Raw genomic sequence first — 23,402 nt, 5'->3', positions numbered from 1 at the left:
CCCTGACTTGCAACACTTATAACAGATTTTTTGCCCTATCAAACACTCTTTTTTGTAATGTCTACCATATTTTGGCATGATGGAATATTGGGCTTTCTCTGTTTCTTGTTACTATTTTAACCTTTCTTGCTATCTTTGGGCTAGAATGATCTTTTCCCTTTCTTCTCGTTAGGAGGACCTCTTTAAATTGGAATACTACTACTACCTAACTATGACATTAGTGTTGGTATTAGTACTAGTAATGGTACCGGTGTTGTTTGGGTCAAGGTCTAACCATAAATCCTCTTCATAAATACCTTTACCCTTAAAACCCTATTTAGGGCCTTATTGTAAGTCTGGGGTGACTGTGTACTTGTTATAATGTCTTAAACTATAGTTTGATCAAGCTCGTTCACAAATTTCTCCATCTACCTTGTCTTTGTAATGGTTATCTCAAGAGTATACCTTGCTAAATGGTTAAACTTGGTGGAATATTCTTTCATTATATTTGTACCTTATGTCAAGGTGGGGAATTCCTTAATTTTGATGCAAGTCATATCTACCCCTCTATACGCGAACTCAAATCTCCTTTTGAACTCTATCTAGGGCATCTCAAAGGTTTTGATCATCTTTTTGACTATGTTCCACCATGTTTGGGCATTTGAATTGAAGGCTAAGTGGCATATCTAACCCTTTCTTAGTCAGTCATATCAAACAAGGCCATAACACTCTTCATTGACTCCAATCTCTCCTCAGCTATAATTAGATCTTTAACACCATCAAATTTTTGGGCTGATGCATACTAGGCAAATTAAAAATAAGTTATAACTAAGTATTGGGTGGTGCTATTACTGGTATTGCTATTGGTGATAAGGTCACTTTTACTGAAGCTTGTGCCTGTGTCTGTGCTTGTGTCAGTGGTACTTGTGTTGACTTACTAGCCTGAACTAGAGCACCTCTTTGCTCCCTAAACATCTTTCTAAATATGTCTTTGACATCTTCAACACTTAAACTTGCTTAGGGAACTTGGGGTGTTATCCCCTCACTTTAGCTCCTCTATGGTTTCTCAGTCTTAGTATTTCTGGTGTTAGCTTTTGTTCTTTTTATTTTTTCTAAAAAACCTGTAACTATAAGTTTCCATAAAACTTAGCTAGTATAAATAAAAATGAACCTACAGTAATTAGTTACAAGTGCAGTTAGTGTGACGTGATAGTATTACATTCCTGCTTAATTTGACTATACAAATACTTTAAAACCTTTTTTGGGTACCAAAACCATGCTTTGATACCAACTTATAACACCTCCCCGTGGAGGAAATAGTCACCAAACTGTCTATTATAAGTATGTGATTAATTTAAAACATATCATAAATTCAAAAACATTTGAGTAAAACCACATTTATTAAGCTTTATAAAATTATTAAAATATCATTAATCAAACATTAGTCAAACGTATACAAAATATTTCCAAACTATAACAAAACTAGAAAGTCATAATATTCAATCAAATACATGAATAAAATTGAGACAAAATTGTTGAAGGGAAAAATTTGAAAAGAAACTTCAATGATGTAAATGCCCTTGGAACTTTACGCCCTCTAATTGCCACTCCTTTTGTAGCCATTATGATTACCTGTACTTACACACATGAAAGTAGTGAGATGAGTGATAAAACACTCAATAAGTAGGAAACTCTACTGATAACTTTAACTGAAATTGTCAAAATGCCTTTAAACTCGACCTATACTAATTCTATCATCTAGAGTCAACATTATACTCTTCTATGGATGATGACATATCCTATGTACTATCTTTGTACTAATACTAAACTCTATAGACTATCTAAGCTATATATCATAACTCTCAAGTCAAACTATGTCCCTTTCAATCACTACAGAACCATTCCCTCGAATTCCTATCTAGTGTGACCGTATTAAACGTAGTAGAAGTGCCTGAATTTGAAAGATGTAAATGAAGCTATATACTAGGTCGATCGATCTGGATCAAATACAAGGATTTGAGACCTCGACCATGTGAGTTATCTCTCTATTCCATTACACTAAAACTATATTTTAACTAGGCTCTATTACAAGCAAGTATCCTATTACTAGTATAATATGCTACTGCGAATGGTGCAAGGAATATGTACACATGCCCCCTCCCCCCCCTGTAATGATCCTATGATCTATAACATGCTGGCATCTTGAGCCTTTACTGAGCTCGTTCTCGCTTCCACCTAACAATATATCTCATGCCTTACTATGACTGAACTCTTAGGCACGTGGGGTACTATTGCGTACTTAAAATCTCTGTATTGTTATTCAGGATGACTCTTAAATCTCTAACGTAGTTCTCTTACTATTTTCTTTCTTCTACCTTAAACACGTAAGCGTGTACGTCTAAACACACATGAGTGTGTCTCTTTATTTTACTTGCACATAACTACTTCTGTATGACTTTTTTTTGTGCATTATTATTGACAATTACATAGACATGTGTCTCAACTAACATGGATGGGTATCCTTCAAATATTTATGTGCTTTCCTTTTTTGTTTTTATCTTAGTTGTTCTACTTCTCAAGGGTATTATGGTCATTTCACCCTAAAAATAGTTGTGCTAAAACTATGCACGAGAAACCCACGTGTCTTGTCAATGACGTCCAACAGTCATTAGAGCACCAAAAAACATAACCTAAATTATGGGCTTTGTGCACACAGGTGTGTGTCTCATATCACATGATCATGTGTTGAGTCCAAAATACAAAAAATGTTTGATCTGTAACCTAAATCCAATATCTCTTTAAACTTCTCTTTTACCAATAGTTTAACCTCTCACTAGTGTGATTTTATGCCTAATAAAAAGGTAAGATCATATGCATATTCATCCATATCAAATGCACATCCAATATTATCAAAATTGCATATAATAATGACATTAAATCATGTGCTTGCAACATCACTCATCATTCAATTCTTTTCATCCAATCACACATACATCAACATCTAGAGTTTTATTGATACTAAATAAAACTAATAAAAAGGCAGATCATAACATCACATACAGACACATAATTATACATATATATAAACATATGTAATCCAATCCATCCATAATGAGAACCACAATCAAAACCTTTCTTTCCTCATAATTACTAAACTAAACATGATATCATCGTACTTTCAATCACAAGAAGAATTATACAAGAGCCTCAAACAACATTAACATGAATCATAGAGGAAAAAGTCATTTCTGCTTACGTCTAAAAGAATTTATTACAAAACTTAATCACAAGGATAGGTTTTCTTCTCTCTAAATTTTCTTTTTTCCTTGTTGTGGAAAATGTTGCTGAAAATTGCCACCATGAAGTTGAGATATCAAACACTCGCTCTCACCATTTTTCTCTTTGATTTGTGCATATTAGAATTTGAATAATAATCCCTAAAATGCAGCAATGTGCCTTTTATAAATTGAAAATGCATTACACACATACAGGCGTGTGTTCAAGGCACACTACCATGTGTAACTTAATTTTGAATTTTACGCAAAATTAGTTTAATCTGGCTAGCTTGGCATGACATATGAACATAAACTTTCCATACACGGTCATGTGTCTTCTAAAACTAATATTTTGACTTTCAAATCACACTAACCCGTGCATTAAGACTATATTATCTTTGAGACGTACTTGTGAGTGTTACACTACCGTATTGATAACCCTATAAAAAAAAGGTATGTTTTGCCAGTGTCAAACTAGGTTGATTATTGTACAAAATATTCTAGTGATATCAAGTGTAAGGTTCACATACATTATTGTTAATTAGAGGATTTACTTCATAAACACTAAGGTTACCATCTATGTGAAATCCTATTGGCGGATCAACTCGATGGACATGTAATCAATATGTACCCGTGTGTTACACCAAATTGACACCAACTACTTTGATATGTAAAATCTATCACTACCTTTTTGTAGGGTCGTTCAACAGTATGATAACCTTATCGTATTATTTGTGCCCTTGTTTAGGATAATATTGAGGATGTGGATGTTTCTATATCGTCCACCATACGAGCTTATAGGGTTTTAATGATTAAATCACATGTTGATTCCCTCATTATAGTTTTACCAATCTAAAAGTATTCATCATACATACCTACACGCTATAATTGATGAATAAATTCAGTTTTATTAATATTAAAATATGATACAAACTTTAGATGGAATTACATAAATAGCCACAAATGAAACTCTTAGGCTTTAGTTTAAGCTTGAGCTCGAAAATTACATAATTTTTCTAAGCGTGTGAATTTAGTGAGTCGAATACTCCTAAGTTTTAGCTTGAGCTCAAACTTGACAGTACAAAACTCTTAAGCTTTAGTTGAAGATTGAGCTCAAGCGCAGGCTTGCTTAAGCTAATTTCGTTTTGGGCTCTTCAAACCTAGCTAATAATTGAACTCAAATTAGCACAATTCGAATTTGTCCCTAATAATATTCTTGTGTCCTCTCATATATACTTTCCATCTAAAGTTCTTCTCACCACTTGGTCATTTGGACCTACAAAACCTTGCATTTTTCTTTAACAGGGAAAAAAAAACTGAAAGTTTTGGTTAATGCTCATAACAATTGAGCAAAGTTAAACAAATTATAACAACACCAAATACAAACATTTAGGGAATAATAAAAATTTTGAGTGAACCCGAGATTTCGCGTGCATTGCATATAGATTAAACGGTGGAAAAATTGACCTCCATTATGTGTAACTAAATTGCCTTAAACCCTCCAATATGTGTGCTATTTTTCAATTAACCGTCCAATAAGAAAGTCTACTCAATAACCCCATGCAGAGAAAAAATTTCAATTACCTTCTCCTATGTTTAATAATATTACAATAAACCCCTAAGACGATTAGTGAAGTTGATACGCTTCGTCGGATTTAATTCCCCGGTATAGTGTACTAAAATTACAATAAAACCCCCAAACGCATGCAGTCAAATTTCACTTACCCCCATTATACATACTTATATTCCAATAAACTCCCCATTATGGGACACCATTTCTGGGGCCTAATAAAAGGAGAATTGAAGATGAAGTGGGCCTGATTTCACGTGATTCCATAATTATATACATTTATGATTGAAGACATGAAATCACTGTTACCATTTTGGGGCATTTTCTGATGTCTTCAACTTCGACCCCACCATTGATCTGTACAAAAGAAGATAGATTTTATTCCTCCCACATGAGGTCTACCTTTCACTTCCATAGTGTCGGTTGCATTAATTGAGGGCACCTCCTCTGTAACTTTATTGGGTGGATTGATGCTCGGTCAAATTTCCCGACGCCCCGATAATAAATTATTTTTTTGGTATTTTCAAAAAAAATGTTATATATTTATTTTAAATATTTTTTAAAAAAATTTTCATGTGAAGATAATAAAAACTATTATTGATATTTATTTTAAATATATAAATATATAAAATTTATATATATTATCAAATAATTAAATATTATTTTATTTTTAATTTAAAATTATTATTATATAATGATATATATAAATGTATATAATTTATATACTTAAAATATGTATATATAATTTTTTACAAGGTAGTATTGACATTTTACAACTATGGGTATCAAAATAACAAAGCCATAGTCTTTGTACATTACAAGAATTTAAATTAAATCTTTGATTTTACAATGCCGTCACAAATTCAAGCAAATCTGTTCCTGAAATTTGTAGGCAATGGCAATTAATCAAGCAAATGTGTTCCTGAAACAACACCTGAAGATTTTATTAGCCATTTCCATATGCCAAAGCCTAATGAAACCCAGCAAACACAGAACGAGGAGCTAAATTCAACATGATTTACATGTACAAAGCTAGTACTGGAAGCAGAATGATATTTAGAATTACCTTATAACAGGAATTTTTGTTGTCAAAAGGAAGGCTTTCAAGATGTTGCTAGTCTTCGGTCCACTGAGCACCGTATTTCGCCCAAAGATGATAGGTTCGGATGGGGACTCTACTGCCGAGCTCATACAGCTCTGGTGCTATATTGTTCTTGTCTAGGTCTTGCAAAACTAGGGATAAAATGTTCCTGGCGGCGTTTGGCTCATGGCTTCTCATAGAGATGGTTGTCTCCATCCATAACAGCAAGATGGTGCTCGTATGAACAGTGACAGACAGGATTTTTATTGACAGACATAGAATTTTTATTGAAGAGAGGCTTCCACGTGAGATTAGTTATAAACTGAATCAAATTCAAATACTTATCTCAAGTTTAGTTTGAGTTTAATTTGAGTTTGTTGACTCAATATTAATAGTAATTTGAGTTTAACTCAAATAAAAAATAATTCAATCACAATAGATCGAATTTGTAACTTATTGATAAAATAATATCATTTTATCAAAATAATAGATAAAACCATTGATTTAAACTAAACCAAGCTAGGAATTTGAACCATTAATTTGAGCTATGAATTTGAATCAAACTAAACCATAAATTCAAATTACTAATTCAAGTCATGAATTCAAATAGAATATCTCCTAGCTTTAGTTTGGCTCGGTTAAAAAATGAGTCAAATATTTAGGCTTAAATTTAAATTAAACAGATTTAAGCGAAGTTAAATCTAACTGAGGTAGTTTCTGAGACCAAGCTTGCTTGGTTTGGATCTAACCCCTACCTCTATGGCTTTTTCATTGTTTATTAATCAAATAGTTAAGTCTGAAAAAAAAAATCTTTTAGAAAAGGAAATAATATAAAAAAATGTAAAAAGAGAAAAAAGATAATAGAATTTAATAATCGATGTAAATTCAATATAATAAAAAATGTTTATATCAATCTCAATCCATGAAAATTATTCTATACAAATTTAGAGTTCAATCACAATTCTATACAAGTAAAATACATAAAGGTTTACAAAAAATATTGAATAAATTTACTATACAAGTAATTCACCTTCAAGTTTTATAATTTCAAATCTAGTCAAATTAAAACTTAATCATTTAGATTAAAGATTCACATGTCTCACTTATACTAATAAAAAAATTAAGTTAAAATATTGTAATGAAATATTTGAATATTTGAGTATTAATTACAAAAACCTTATCTTTGTAAGCAAAATTAAAGATTTGAAAAGAAATTCAGTTTCTAAAATTAGTTTTCTTGATTTCAATTAACATGGGCTTTGAGATTATATACAAATGAGGCGTTTAGGTGATGATCTAATTCAATTTTATACTAAATTTAGAGTTTTATTTTGCATCAAGATAAATATATATCTTAATTCTAATTTTAAGCCAATGTGCATAGTAATTTATTTTTAAATTTTTTTGTTGAAACCTGTTCCGAATTAAGGGTTGACTATAGGGGGCATTGGTTGAGATTCTATAAAGATAACTTTGGTAATCTATCTTTTATTACTTATATTACCTTGTTTAGTTTATAAATAATAAAATATTCCAGTAATGTTTTATTACTAATGATAATATGACAAGTATATAAAAACTAATTTAATTATCACCTCTACCTTAAGTATTAAAAGATTATTAGGTAATCTTGATTTTATTATAACTATATCTTTATTTATTAATTTTTTTAGGATAAAAATAATCTCATTTTTAATTTATATAACAAATAACATAAAAAAATATTTTAGAATTATTATACGCAAGGATATTTAAGTAAAATAATATATTAGTATTTTTTTATTAATTCTAACCAAATATAATAATTATTTATATTTATCTATTTTTATTAAATTTTATTAAATATAGTAATAATATATATCTAGTAATTTTTAAAGTGATATATTTTTAAGGTAATTTTTTAATTGTGATAATTTGAGGGTGGTTCTTAACCTACCCTCAAAAGGTCAAGGTCTGCCCTGCATATGAATCAAGCACCCAAACATTATGCCTAGTCTGATTATCAGAGAGATATTAATATTTAGGACATTAAAGGAGATTACAGAAGTTTCGTATGCAAATTGCAGTGCCTAAATCCTGGAACCATTTCATCAGGCGCATCTCGTAAACTCAGCTGATTTGTTGCCGGGTTGACATTATGTCCAATACGCTCAAGGTAAAGGTTTCCTGGAACATTACGAAACTGCATAGATATCTCCATCCGGCATTTTGCAGCTATTTTGATGAATTAAAAAAAAAAATCATATATCGTAGACTACCGTGGATCTAAACTCCTAAAGATAGTAATTATATAGCTATATTATCTGTGTTTGATGAGTCCCATGCCAGCTATATTATCGTGCATTTTCAATGTGTAATGCAGCAGCAAAGCAAGTAGGGGTCAGACTTTTTAACATTGCATCAACTTTATCTTCGGAAATAGCTTTATATAGACCAAGAGTGACATTACTAGGATCCAATTTGTATTGATCTCAAGACCTTGGCCTGGAGAGAAGGTTCTTATCATCATGAACGCATGCACTGAAATTCCAATCAACGCTCATCATCTTGCAGAATGAGAAACGCAAGGTACCTTTCCGTTGCGAATATTTTCACCATTGAGACTTATTGGTGGTTCCATCGCAAGCAGTGCTAACGTCTGGAGAACATGGTTGTGTACTGTGTCTCGAATGATCCCACAATCATCAAAATAACTGCACATAAAAGTTAAAGTAATTTAATAAAGAATGATAGGTTCTGTTTAGCAGAAAAGGCAACAAAGTACTTAATTTTTAGCACCTACCTGTTTGCACAAAAAGATCCTCTGACAAAATGACTCACAAAATCATTAAAACGGCCAAGAATTGGCAGTACATTCTAGAGTGAAAATGTGAAAAGTCATTCTATTCAAAAAAAAGAAAAATGGCCTGTATATTCCGTATTTATATTCGGTTCCCTAAGGGCTCAAATATTATATTAGAAAACCCTAATACTGTGAGGTTCTCAATGAGATTCCTTCCTAAAAAGATGATCTATCATAGTATTTATTGGAGATTCCTAAAATTGCTCTCAATAAGTCTCTAAAATCTCTCCTTTTAATTCTGATGTAAATTTATGTATATCTTAGAATGATTTGTTGGCTGTTTTGCTTTTTATCGGATTGATTATTTCTTTTGTAAGAGTTGACCCTTGGATATAATCCTTAATTAAAATCTTCCTATGCTATATAAATATTGTAAAATTATTCCTAGAAAATACGAATGAAATTATTCTTTCCTTTATGGAATTAGAGCCTCTTTCTTAGGGTCTATTCTCCGTCTTTTTTACATTATTATTATTATTTGAGTCCTCATCAAATGGGTTAAGTAGTGAACTTCAAAACATGAATCCTTCCTATCGCCTTGATGGGAAGAATTACCTATAATGGGGTCAAGTTGTCAAAGCCTTCTTAAAAGGTCGCGGGAAATTAAGCCATGTGAATGGCACTAGTCCGAGTCCATCTGATCCAAAATTTGCAGCTTAGGATGAGAAAGATTCCATGATGATGTCATGGTCGTAGAATTCCATGTAAGTTAAGATCAACCACAATTTGATGTTTCTACCAAGTGTAAAAGCCATTTGGGACACTCTTCAGTAGAATTACTCTTTGAAGAAAGATACAGTAGTGGTTTATGAGCTGTAAACCAAGATTTCATCAAAGAAGCAAGGTTCAATGTCTGTACAGGAGTACTACAACCTGATGAATGGTCTATGGTTGGAGATTGATCACTACCAAGATTTTTAGGATGAAGTGTAGCGACGATGTAGGGATTTTATTGAAGTTTGTTGAACAATATCGCATTTTTAATTTTTAGCTGGACTGAACTCTAAATATGATCAAGTTCGAATCCAACTCCTAGGAAAAGAGTGGTTGCCTTTACTTACGGAGGTTCTCCTTATTTTTTGAGCAAAGGAATGTTATGCTGAACACTTATTTGTTAGAAGTGTCTACTATGATCTCAGAAGGTTAAGTGAGAGGGGAAACAAGAATGTTGGAAATGAAAATTCCAAGTCATGCAGCAAGGACAATTTGTTGTGCACTTTTTAAAAGAAACCACACCATACGAAAGATGATTGTTTCATGGTAAAGCACAAGTTTTGTCCTATAGTTGAGGTTTCAAAGGTCAGCATGGTCAAACAAATATTGTCAATAAAGAGGAAGCAGTCCAAGAGAAGTTAGCTCTGAGCAATGAAGAATTTAAGGTGTTCAATTGAGAAGAGGCAGAAAGGTTGAGAAAACTCCTTGAAAACTTGAACAAATCTTCTAGTTGATGTTTTTTTGCCTAAACCGGTAAGTGCTTCTTGGTTAAAACTGATAAAGGTTCAAATAATTCTTTTCCAAACACTTCGGTCATTGATTTGAGCGCAATTGATCATATGACCTATAACCTTATTAAGTTTGAAGCATATGAAACCTTTTTTGAAAACCATAAAATTAGTGTAGCTAAATAGTGCTCCAATTATAATTGTTGGCTAGTGAAGTATAAAATTAACTCTATCACTCTCTTTGAAAAATATCTCGTGTGTCTCCAATTTATCTACTAATCTCACTTCCATCCGTAAACTTGCCAAAAATCTGAAATGCAACATCACATTTTGTGAATCTCATTGTGTTTTTCAGGAACTAACTTCGAGAAAGATGATTGGATTTGCTAGAGAATGGAATGGATTATACTACCTTAAAGAACTAGTTGGCTTTCTAGGGAAGAATCAACTTAAGATATTTTGTTTTGCTCAGGGTCCTGATTCACCTAAAATGGTTGAGATGTGGTTTCATCATTTACGTTTTGGCCATCATCTCTTTCTTTTGTTAAGACATTTATTTCCTTCACTTTTTCATAATGTTTCAATAGGTGATTTTCATTGTGATGTATGGTAGCTTCCTAAAATTCATTGTGTTTCTTTTCCTTTAACCTTCATGAAATCAAACTAACCATTTGTTCTTATTCATACAAATATTTGGGGTAGGGGTGGATTCGAATAGAGCCTGTTCGAGCTCGAGCTCGGTTCGAATGAACCCGAAACGAGTCAGCCCTATATAATTTCGATCGAGCTCGAGTTATTCATCAAATTTTTTAATTAAAAATTTTGATACAAAACGACATCGTTTTGATCAATATATATTAAAACAATTTTGTTTTAATAACGAAATAGTTAAAAATTCGAGCTTGAAAAGAGTCAAATTCGAGCTTGAAAAGAGTGAAATTCGAGCTTGAAAAGAGCCAAATTCGAGCTTAACTTCCACGAGCTCGAGCTCTGCTATATATAAACTGAGCCGAGATCGAGTTCAACTCAGCTTGGCTCGAATCCAACCTTAATTTAGGGGCTAGTTAAAATTCCTAATGAGACTAGGGCTAGGTGGTTTGCCTCATTTATTGATGATTGTACCTATACAACATGACTTCGCTTCATGAAAGAAAAATTTGAGGTTAGTTCTATATTTCCTAAATTCCACAAAATGAGTAGCACACAATTTGGAAAAAAAAATTGAAAAGTTTGATCAGATAATGCTAAGGATTGCTTTAATCAATTCCTTACTTCTTTCTTTTAAAAAGAAGGCATAATGCATAAGTCATCATGTGTCAAAATAGGGTTACAAAATGAAAAATTCATCATCTCTTATAGTTCACACATTCATTGTTTTTTCAAACAAATGTGCCTAAATTCCTATGGGGTGAAATGGTGTTAACTATTGCATACCTAATAAATCGACTTCCTTCTAAAGTCTTTAGATATAAAAGTCAAATTCATATGTTATTTGAATTTTTTCCTGATATAGTTTTTATAAAAATTCTTTCCCCTGAAATGTTTGGATGCATTGCATATATTCATATACATAAGTAGCATCATTCAAAATTAGATCCTAGAACCCAAAAGTGTGTGTTTGTAGGATATTCTAGCACCAAAAAAGGGTACAAGTGTTATCATCCCTCTAGCAAAAAATTTATCATCACTATGGAAGTCACATTTAATGAAGTTGAACCTTTTTTCTCAGGTTAACACCTTTATCTTATGGGGGAGAGAAATTATTAGGAAAATGAAGGTCTATTAGGTTCCTTGGTTTCTTTAGGATATTTAGGTTTAGCCCTATTCCTTGTAAATGTAAATGAGTCCACAATCAATCTCTAATCTTAGCAACACTTTCCTGTGTCTAAGTTAACTCTAGATAAGAACAATAAAAATCTCAATGTTGAAACTACTAATCTAAATGTAGGAATCGTATCTCTTCCTTTCAAATGGAAACAAAATTTGATCCACTACCTACTAATAACCCTGAGGAAATTTCTAATAATTCCAAGGCTTCTTTATTTAGACAGCTAAAGTAGTATTCATGGAGAGTATAATCTAGGCTAGTGACAAAGAAAAATCAAGAGTCTAATCCAAGTTTAGGTATTGAAGTGAATGTTCTCTTTCTTGTACATGATTAGCCAAGCTCTAATCTTAAAATTGACCAGCCTGAAATCCCTAAATCAATCCTAGATCTTACCTTTGACCTTCCCATAGTCATGAGAAAAGGAACCATAAAATGTATACAACATCTTATATCCAATTTTATTTCCTCTCATTGATTATCCTCATAACACAAAAGTTTCCTCTCTATAAGTGATAATAATGAAATTCCAAAAAAAATTTATGAAGCTATAAAAGATAGAAATTAGGCATTTGCAATGAGGGAGGCAATGAATGCTTTAGAAAAAAAAAAAAAGACTTGGGAGGTAATTACTAGACTAAAAGGGAAAGCAATGGTTGGCTGCAAATGGATATATACTTTGAAATTTAGAGTTGATACGTCTCTTGAGAGATATAAGACAAGGTTAGTTACAAAGGGTTATACCCAAACAGGGAGTTGACTATCAAGAAACTTTTGCTCCTGTGGCAAAAATGAACATAGTCAAAATTCCTTTCTCTCTTGCAAAGCAATTTGAATTGAATCATTAACAATTTGATGTGAATAATGCATTTTTCATAAAGACTGAGAGGAAAAAGTATTTATCGAATTGCCACTGGGAATTGATATGAAATTTGGGCCCAACAAGGTTTGTAAACTGAAAAAGAACCTTAACGGATTAAATTAATCACCAAGAGCTTGGTTTGGAAGGTTTACCAAAGAAATGTTGAGGATTGGATATAAGCAAAGTCAAAGCGATCATACCCTCTTTATTAAGCATTCGAGTAAGGGTGGATTATTATTTTGCTACATATGTTGATGATATAATCATTACAAGAGATGATGTTGAATAAAAACGAAGGTTACAAGATTAGTTAGCCTAAGAATTTGAAATAAAAGAGCTTGGGAGACTTAAATATTTTTTTGGAATTGAAGTTTCATATTCCAAGTAGGGAATACTTTTGTCACAAAGGAAATATATTCTTAATCTCCTTAAGGATACTAAAATGATTAACAATAAGGCTTCTAGTACTCCTAATTATCAGAATCACAAAATTGATGCAGACAGAGGAAGTGGTACAGTTGACAAAGGGAGGTACCAATGGTTGGTAGGAAGATTAATGTATTTCTTCCATATTAGACCGTACATAGCCTAGGTTGCAAGCATTGTAAGTTAGTTTATGGACGAGTCAAAAGTAAAACACCTAGAAGCAGTGCAAAGAATTTTTTAATACTTGAGAGCTACTTTTGGAAGGAGTAAGTTATTTAAAAAGGGAGAAGAATTAATAGTTGAACTTTATAGTGATGTAGAATATGTTGGACCTGTGGTGAATAAAAGATTTATTGCAAGTAGCCTATCCACTTGTAGGAGTAAGAGACAAAGTGCTATCACAAGATCAAGTGCCCAAGCCGAATTTAGAGCAATGGCACAAGAATTTGTGAAATTCTATGGTTGAATATTATTTTGAATGATCTTAATTATGGTTAAAAAAGTGGACTAATAAAGCTATATTGTGTAATAAATTTGCAATTAGCATAACCCATAATCTAATCCAGAATGATCAAACCAAACATAATGAAATCGATAAATGCTTCATAAAGGAGAAGTTGGATAACAAATTGATAACCACTTTTTTTGTGTTCTCAAGCAACCAACTGACTGATGTCTTAACTAAAGTCCTTCCTAACACAAGATTTCAAAAAAGAACAAACAAGTTGGGAATAGAGGATATTCATTTACTAATTTGAGGGGGAGTGTTGGAGATCCCTAAAATTGCTCTTACTAAATCCACAAAACTCTCCATTTAATTTTGATGTAAGTTTATGTATATTTTAAAATGATTTGTTAACTAATTATTTTTTTATTTGATTGATTCTTTCCTTTATAGAGTTGACCTTAAGATATGATCATTAATTAAAATTTTCCCTTGCTATATAAATATTGCAAAATTATTCCTAGAAATTATGAATGAAATTATCCTTTCCTTCATTATCATGTAATTAAAAAATATGAACAACTATTATATACATAAACACACAAATATTAATACAACATTGGGATCACTTGCCCTTTCTAATCCAATAAAAAATTATAATTCAACTTTTGAACAAAGATTACATATAATAAATATTTTTGCCTATTTGCATTATTTTTGTATGCTGGGTGTAAGAAATTTTTAGCTGTAGACCTAAAATATGGACTAAACACATAGAGTCTAGCAACTGCTAGTAGCTAGTTTTGATTTAGGTTAAACAAACAAATAGAAGCTAAAGATAACTAGCTATTAGTTTTGATATTGCACAACAAAAGATGGGTGATTGGTCATGTCACTAGTCTTGGTCTACAATTCTTAATGTATTGATGTGCACACCTTAGGAATAGCTAGATGTAATCTTAGCCAATGCAAGTATATCTAATGATCTAAAAACATTGTTTAAACTTGCATAAAAAAAAGAAGTTTTATCAATATTTGTGTGTATAGTATCTATACCCCTATATATTGATTTGAAAAGTACAAACAATGTACTTACATGTCTGTATAATTATTTCTCCTCATACTCAGAAAAACGAGCGTAACACTTCTATCCAAATACATACCTCTATCCGAAGTATGCATTCAAAGAGACGTATTTACTTTAAAAACTACAATAACATATACTATGAATAATTCATGCATGTTAACAAATAAATTCCCACACTTACAAAAAGTTATACTAATTACAAACTATATTATCATAAGATTAAATAATCGTAACCTAGAAACCAATGAGTCTGAAATTCACAAATCATAAACAATAGTGTATAACAACTAACCCAATACATATATCATTAATGCAATGGTCCACAAGCATAATTGACCAAAAAGCCTCCCATTCATGCAATATTTTGAGCTAGTTCACTGGCTTCTTAGCCACCTCGTTGCTCTATAAACGTACATGTGAAATCACAAATGGAACCTGGTAAGTGAAAAATACTCAATAAGTAGATGATCTCTCGACACCTTGCACACAACATTATAATGTCTGTAATTCATATGTTTTCTATTTCCAATTCATGATGTGGTGTCCTTAGATTTTTTTTTCAGTATCCTAAATGCATATCTAATTATTTTAGCACTTAGTGCCCAAACTCTGATGGCAGTGTCATTTTGCATTACTAATACCAAACAATATATGTTGGTGCTTTCAAATGCTTGGTGAAAATATAAGTCATCCTAGATATCAAACATAAAATACATATAATATTTTTTTCAATTGGGTTTCGGGCTAAGGATACCTAACCATAAAAGGAGTAAGACCTTGGGCCATTCCCAATATAGCATAAGTATCCTAGATGTTAAGACATTCATCGTCAATGCGTGCATGAGCGTCCCGAATGTTAAGGTGTCCCAGACCGATGCATAATAGTCACACAAGTATCAATGTCACATAGACTAGCCCTAATACTTTCACAACTACACTGCACATAGCTCAGTGGCTAACATAATGATATACATTGTCTTTATGTTTTTGAATTGAAATCACTCCAATCGATGTCTAATCGTCATCCATATAGTCGAGTACCCTTGAATACCCAAATAACTCATTTTACCTTTATTAGGCCCAAAATATTCTCATTCCCCCTGTTCTTTTTTATTAGGGTAAAATAGTTATTTTATATCTATGGATAGACATGACTATCCTCATACACTCTTACTTTCAAATTTTCCAAATACATACAGTTGTGTGTTCTCTTATAACAGGCGTGTTATCCTAAAGTAAGACACACGATTGTGTGTCCCATACCACACAGATGTGTGCCTGGTCTTAATTTTAAATGCTCTTTCACCGAACACACTTAAGGATTGTTTATGCCTAAAGATACACCAGCATGTTCTCAACCTTACATAGTCATGTAACGTTTGTTTTGCAGAATTTAAACCAAAGTTTTTTGTTTTTTCAATCATCCAATCCCAAATTTATGAATATAAAGTAACACTACAATACTACTCTACATCTGTAATATGCTTTGACCTTACAAAAATGCCAACAACAATTTCCATAACATCAAACAAGTGTAATATGCCTATTGGACCCCTAAGTATTTTGATGATGATAAAAATATAAGTATTTTACCCAAAAAATGTCTCACATGGTTATGTGCCGCCACACACATGGGCATGTTTGTCATTGTTTGTAAATAACAGTTTCCAAAATCACTACAAAACTGCTTTTTATCTAAAATTCAAATTTTTTTATCACACACAGGCATGTATTCCTTCATACACGAGTGTGTATTTCTCCCAGACTCAGTCATTTCTCATATCTAACAGAAAATAACCATTTTGCCCTTGTCAGCACACAAATAAGCATGTGGACTCTTTCACACGATTATGCACACCTAAAATCACAAAATACAATTAAAAAATTCAAATAAGAGGCAAAAGATGAAATTAACTTTGGACATACTTGTAGGTATTATGAAGAGCCTTTGTTAATAGCTAAGATGACATTGACCTCAAAAAGGTTTTCAAAAATTACATGATTTCATCCCTTTCAGATTTGTGCATCATCAACAAGAGAAGTTGCAACACCTAGAAGTGCTTCTTGTGGTAAGGATAGGTAAAATATCTTGTTTTCTTAAGGTACCAACGTTGGGTGGGAAGATTAATGTATTTCTCCCACACTAGACTGGACATAGCCTATGTTATAAGCATTGTAAGTCAATTTATGCATGAGCCAGAAAAAGAACACCTACAAGCAGTGCAAAGATTTTTCCAATACTCAAAGGCTAATCTTAGAAGGGGTGAGCTGTTTAAAAAGGAAGAAGAATTAATAGAACCTTATAGTAATGTTTTGAATACTTCGGTATCTAATTGTACTTGCAATAATTCTGATTGTATTTCCTCTTCTTAGTGCGTTGAGTGTACCATCTTTCATATCAATAAAGTAAATATCTCTCTTTAACTTAAACATTTGGAACATCCTTGTGATAAAACTCTAAACAAAATATTCCAAATGTTGAATTGTGTTGCTAATTTTACTGCCTTTTTTTTTGGCAAAGATTGCTAGTAAGGAAAACATCATCAAAACCATTTCCCCTTATTTAGTTCTCGAGCCTTACAAAGGGTATTCCGGGTCCTGCACCCATTCTCTCCAAATCAGAAGTTTGATATTATGTGCACTCTTTAGATGACTTTACTAGGTTTGCTTGGATTTTCCCTTTAAGAACAAAATCAAAATTACTTACCTTATTTCAAAATTTTCATAAGCATGTTGAAAATTAGTTTGACAAGAAAATTAAGACATTACAAACTGATTAGGATGGAGAATATAGACCTTTAATCCAATATCTAAATACACATGGTATAATTTTTAGACACCCTTGCCCATACACGTTAACAAAATGGGAAAATGGAGAGAAAACATAGGCATATTGGTGAGCTTGGTGTAGTATTGTTTTGACAAGCAAGCATGCCTTTAGACTTGTGGTAGGAAGCCTTTCAAACTTCAATATCCTTATCGATAAAATGCCTTCTTCTATAATGTCAAATTCATCTCCTTGTCACTTACTATTAAAAAAAAAAAAGCATATTATAAATTCCTCAAAGTGTTTGGGTGTGCATGTTATCTTACCTAAAACATTACAATAGGCACAAATTGGATTTTCATACCCAAAAATGGGTTTTCTTAGGTTATAGTCTTTTGCACAAAAGGTATAAGTGTCAAAGTAAAATTGGCAAAATGTACATTTCAACATCTATTACATTTGATGAGTCTAATTTTCCTTTTTACACTAATTTCGACTTTGCCTCTCATATTTCTTCTGTGTTCACTATAAATACATCCAATCTCATACTTAGTGTTTTCATGCCTTCTCTATCATCCTCTACAACCACTTCATTCAACTTAAGAGTTCTTCCAATCAGTTCTAACTATATTGGTCCACAAGATTTTCACTCAAAAGACTCCTTAAACATTAGTAACAACACAACAAACCCAATTGAAACCTTAGTAGACACCATATCCCCTATCATTCGCATTACATTAATAGGCACAATCTCTTATTATTCCCAAAACACAATATACAAGTCCTTTACAACTCTTAAAACCATCACCCTTTAAGATTCTCACAACATTGTCCCTTTAGAAGTTGTACTCTTTGCTAAGTCTTTTTCACTAGCAAATGAAACACTTAATCATCAATCTTGCCACCCTATGATTACCAAAGCCAAGTTTGGGCATCTATTTGCCCAAAAAAAATTTTCTCTAATCATTGAGATTGTATTTAAAGAACTTGCAAATGTTGTCGAAGCTTTAGCCCATCCCTTGTGGTTCCAAGCCATGCACGTTGAGTTTAAAGCACTAGTGAAAAAAAATACTTGGGAGTTGGTTCCTCCTCGTAGAGATTAGCATATAGTTGAATATAAGTAGGTTTATAAAACTAAGTTGAATGTTGATGGAACTTCCCAAACGTTAAAGGCTAAACTAATTGCTAAGGGGTTTCAACAAACCCGAGGAATGGACTAGCTTGACACTTTTACTCTTGTAGTGAAGCCTATAACAATTAGAGTCATTTTAACCTTGGCAGTAACCTATCAGTGGGTTGTTCATCAGATTGATATCAATAATGTCTTCTTAAATTTTAATATGCTAGAAGATGTTTATATAAGTCAGCCACAATGCTTTGTAGATAAGACTAAACCATAGTTTGTTTGCAAACTAAATAAGACCTTTTATGTCTTGAAACAAACTCCTAGGTTTTGGTTTGAAAAGCTAACGAATGCATTACTGGTCAAAGGATTTGCAATTGTTGTATCAGATTCTAGTCTCTTTATTTTGAGCTTTATAGAGGTTAGGGTGTATATTTTTATTTATGTAGATGACATACTCCTAATTGGACCTGACTTAGCCTACATTGATAACCTGATAAGAGATCTTAACAGTGAGTTCTCTTTGAGGGATTTGGAGAATCTTAGTTTTTTCTTAGGTATAGAAGCACATAGAAGTCAACCTGCTCTTCATTAGTCTCAATCCAAATATGCTACAGAACTACTACAGAAAACACAAATGTTGGATTGTAAGCCGTGCAAAACTCCTATGGGTTAAGCTGTATTTAGGAGACTATGAGCCTTATTCAAAACCTATTCAGTACAGGAGTGTCATAGGTGTCCTGCAATACCGTACTATGATTAGACAAAACCTATCCTTTGCTATAAACAAGCTTAGCCAGTTTCTGAAGGACCCTTCTGAGCTGCAATGACAAGCTTGTAAAGAGTTCTAAGATACATTAAAGGAGCACAATCATATGGCTTGCTCATTAAACCTGCCACTGTTTTATCTAGAGAGGCTTTTACAAATGCTGATTGGGTAATGCGCATAAGTGAGAGGAGGTCAACTAATTGCTTAGCAATGTTCTTTAGGTCCAATCTGGTGCAGTGGAGTTCCAAAAAACAGAAAGTTGTTGCCCTCTTCTCAACTAAAGTTGAGTACAAAGTTGTTAGTCAAGCTTCCATAGAAATAGCTTGGTTGTAGAGTCTCTTGGCTGAGATAAAATCCTTCCTTCTCTATACCCATAATCTGGTGTGACAATCTTAATGTTGGGTCCTTATATTCTAATGATGTTCTATATAGCAGGACCAAGCACATAGAAATGGACATTCATTTTGTGAGGGAATGAGTTGCAACAAAGAAATTAAAGGTGTAGCATGCACCTACTTAACATCAGACTGACATCTTCACTAAGTCACTGTCAGTCTCTAGATTTGAAGAGTTGAAAAGGAAGCTAAATGTAGTGACCTGGCTGAGCTATTGTAATGTTGAGTATAAAGAGAGAACAAATTTTACTAATATACTGGAGGTGTTAAGAGATAATTCTGGTGATAATCAAGAACAACAAATTGATGGGAGTGTAAGAGCATCACAGCTTGAAATTCTGTTTTGTACTGTGCTGAGAAAGGAGTGAGTGAATGTGGTGTAATGATCTCTGTGAGAGTTGTGTACTGTTCTGAGAATATGTTGTTCTAAAGATGTGATGTTCTGTAAATGCAAGGAATGTGTTCTAGAGACTTATTTGTTCTAGGGATGTTGTTCTAACAGTATGATGGAAACCAATCTTCCTATTCTACTCTTTTCTTTCTTTTTTTTTTTTTTTTGGAGATTTTGGAAAGTTGTGTAACTTCACATGACCTAGAAATCTAGCATGCCTAATGAATAGTGCCAGCACTACAGTGTCAAGTGATGTGGCTCTAAAGCTCGGGAGTAAGAGTTAAGGGATGACTGCGTATGTGAGAGGGTGTGCAAGAATTTTTTTCGTTATGACAATGTAGAGTGATTGTCTGGGCAGTTCTCATTGAGGGAGAATGATTTTATTATGGCACAGTATTCATGCCTTTGCTATCTGTTCTCTGACGAAGCTAAAGATCAGCTTATTTCTGTCCATTTGATGACGAGATAAGTCTGGTTTTTTGTTTTGTTTGTTAGTTTGACAGACGGCCGCGATTAGTTTTGACGGTGATCGTGTAGCCTGGAAGTTTTGTATTATAAATACTGTGTACTTTGCTAAAGTTGAGATTATCAAAATAAAAGAGGAATTTTTCAGTATTCTTTGTCGTGTTTACCTAATTTTTCGCAGTGTAAAGTAGAATCTCAAATGGTGACCAACATAATAACAAAATAAAGCTCCCCTTCAACTCTAAACTCAGGAAGCTCAAAAACATTTACCATTATAATGACTCTAACTAGAATTCTACTACAACACTAAACTGATAAGTCAATCTTTCAATTCCCTTAATACAATTTATAGAATAATGTTTTGCAAATAGTAAACACAGTACTTAAAATATTATAAGACATAGTCAAAACATTCCATACTCTGTAAAAACACATCAATCCCATATCGTTATCTAATAATATTTATGCAACAATATTTCAGTAATAATAAAAAGATGTTCACGAGCACAAATATTATGATAACATCATCAAAGTATGTCGTGCTTGTAATCATAATATTGTTCCGATAACAATATCTTACTGTTACATAAAAACAAGCTTTTGCAAATGAAAATACAGAAGCCCCATAATACCACATAGAGAAAAATGCAAAAATAGAAAGAAAAACAAAATAAAACCTGGAAGCTACGAGGAGAGGACTTAAGCGAGAAGGGTTTAAAATCCGAAAGCTGGAAAGGTGATAGAGCTAACTCCGTACACTAAAAACGCACTCGCCGAGACACTGCCAATCTCTTTTTTTCAGCAAGAAAATTCAATTTCATTCATATTACTAAAGTATTTCAACAATTAAAAAAATAAGAAACTCCAGGTCATCACTCATAAAGACTGAAATGCTCCTTAGCTAGCCTAACCCATTATGTAATCTTTGCTTCATATCGACCACTTCGTAATCCGAGAGGAGACTCTGACTGCTGAGACTTCGGCTATTCTCACATTTTCCCCAGGATCAAGACAATCCACAGTACCATCATTATTTTCTTTGCTTTGGGTCTCATCTATTTCATCTTCAGTGGACTCATTTTCTTCCGTCTGGACCTTGGACAAACTAGTTGCTATCTCTTAGGCTTTCACCTGATCCACTTCAATTGCGGCCTTCATTTCATTACCTCCCTATCAAAATTTACCTTAAGGTTTAGTCCATTATACAGATGACAAAATGCCTTGTAGTTCTCCCAAGATGACTCACCTGGTTGACTGTCTGTCCATTGCACCAAAATTTGATTCATCGGTCCACCATGCTTTAAAACAATTCGTGAAGCCACTATTACAAGAAAAAGTAGAACAAGTCTGTTATCAAGGCTGCTAGGTGGTAAGGCATGGACTTCAGATGGTGGTTCTCCTTTGTACTTGAGCAACATCACATGAAAGGTAGGGTGAATTTTGCTAGAGGTTGGCAATTGCCACTTGTAACCTACCGGTCCAACCACATCCAATATTGGATAAGGTCCAAAATATCATCGATAGAGCTTATTGTTCAATCAACGAGCCACCATAGTTTGATGATAAGGGTGTAACTTTACCAGAACCAAGTTGCCAAGCATGAAGGAATTCTCCCTTATGTGTTTGTCATGTTAGGGTAGGTGTCTTAAAGCCTAAATCACATTTGAAATTTGTAATAGTAATTTTGTATTATTTACTAATAAAAGGATTTTATTATTATTCAATTCATATGTATCTTAATTATATAATTGTATAAATAATTAGCTATTAGGATGGTAAAACTGTGATGAGGGAATCAAATGACTGATTATGAGAATCTTATGTACACATTAAGTATCATTTTAGAAACATTCATAATCTTGATATTATTATAACCAATGACACTTGTAATGGCGATGAGATTATCATAGTGTCGAGCAACTCCACCAATAAGTTGTAACAGTTTTCATATCTCAAAATTGTTCAGACAGTTTAGTGCAATACATTGGTGTATGTTGTATGCGTATTCATCAAAGTGACCTGACCAAAGGTTTTTCATATAGATGGTTGCTCCAGTGTCTATGGAATAAATCATCTAAGCACTAAGGTACATGTGATCATTTGACATGAGATCATTAAACTGTCTTATGAAGGATTAGTATGGCTTGACATTGTCTAACGTACCACCATAATTAGGATAACCATAAAGGTCATGATTGACTATATTATGAGATACATGAAGGTTATGGTTGATTAATAAAAGATTCATCACTTTCGAGTACGGAAGATGATATCTCACATAAGAATAATGAAAGACATTTATTACAGCTTGAATTTATAGCCAAAGTGGGATTGGACCGTAGTCTGATCTATGTTGGTCAATGATGTGTACATATTCATATTAAGGAGCTACTAAGATAGACATACTTCTATGTCTCAGTCTTAAGAAGGTGAGTACCTAAGCATTAAATTCATAGAATACCTAAAAGAAAATAAGATAATGTCTTAACTCACTTTTCTTGGCACATTACAAAACAAGGGTGTATTTGAATGTAGGAATAAGACCTTGATGGAAATATTCAAGTCTATGATGAGTTTCATAAACCCACCTATGTCTTTTTGAGGTCATGCGTTAGAAACCATTGTCTACATAATGAATTGTGTCTTATCAAGATCCGT

This window comes from Mangifera indica, chromosome 7 (genome assembly GCF_011075055.1).
Source record: "Mangifera indica cultivar Alphonso chromosome 7, CATAS_Mindica_2.1, whole genome shotgun sequence".
Lineage (NCBI taxonomy): Eukaryota > Viridiplantae > Streptophyta > Magnoliopsida > Sapindales > Anacardiaceae > Mangifera > Mangifera indica.
Note: the sequence above shows the minus strand (reverse complement) of the source record.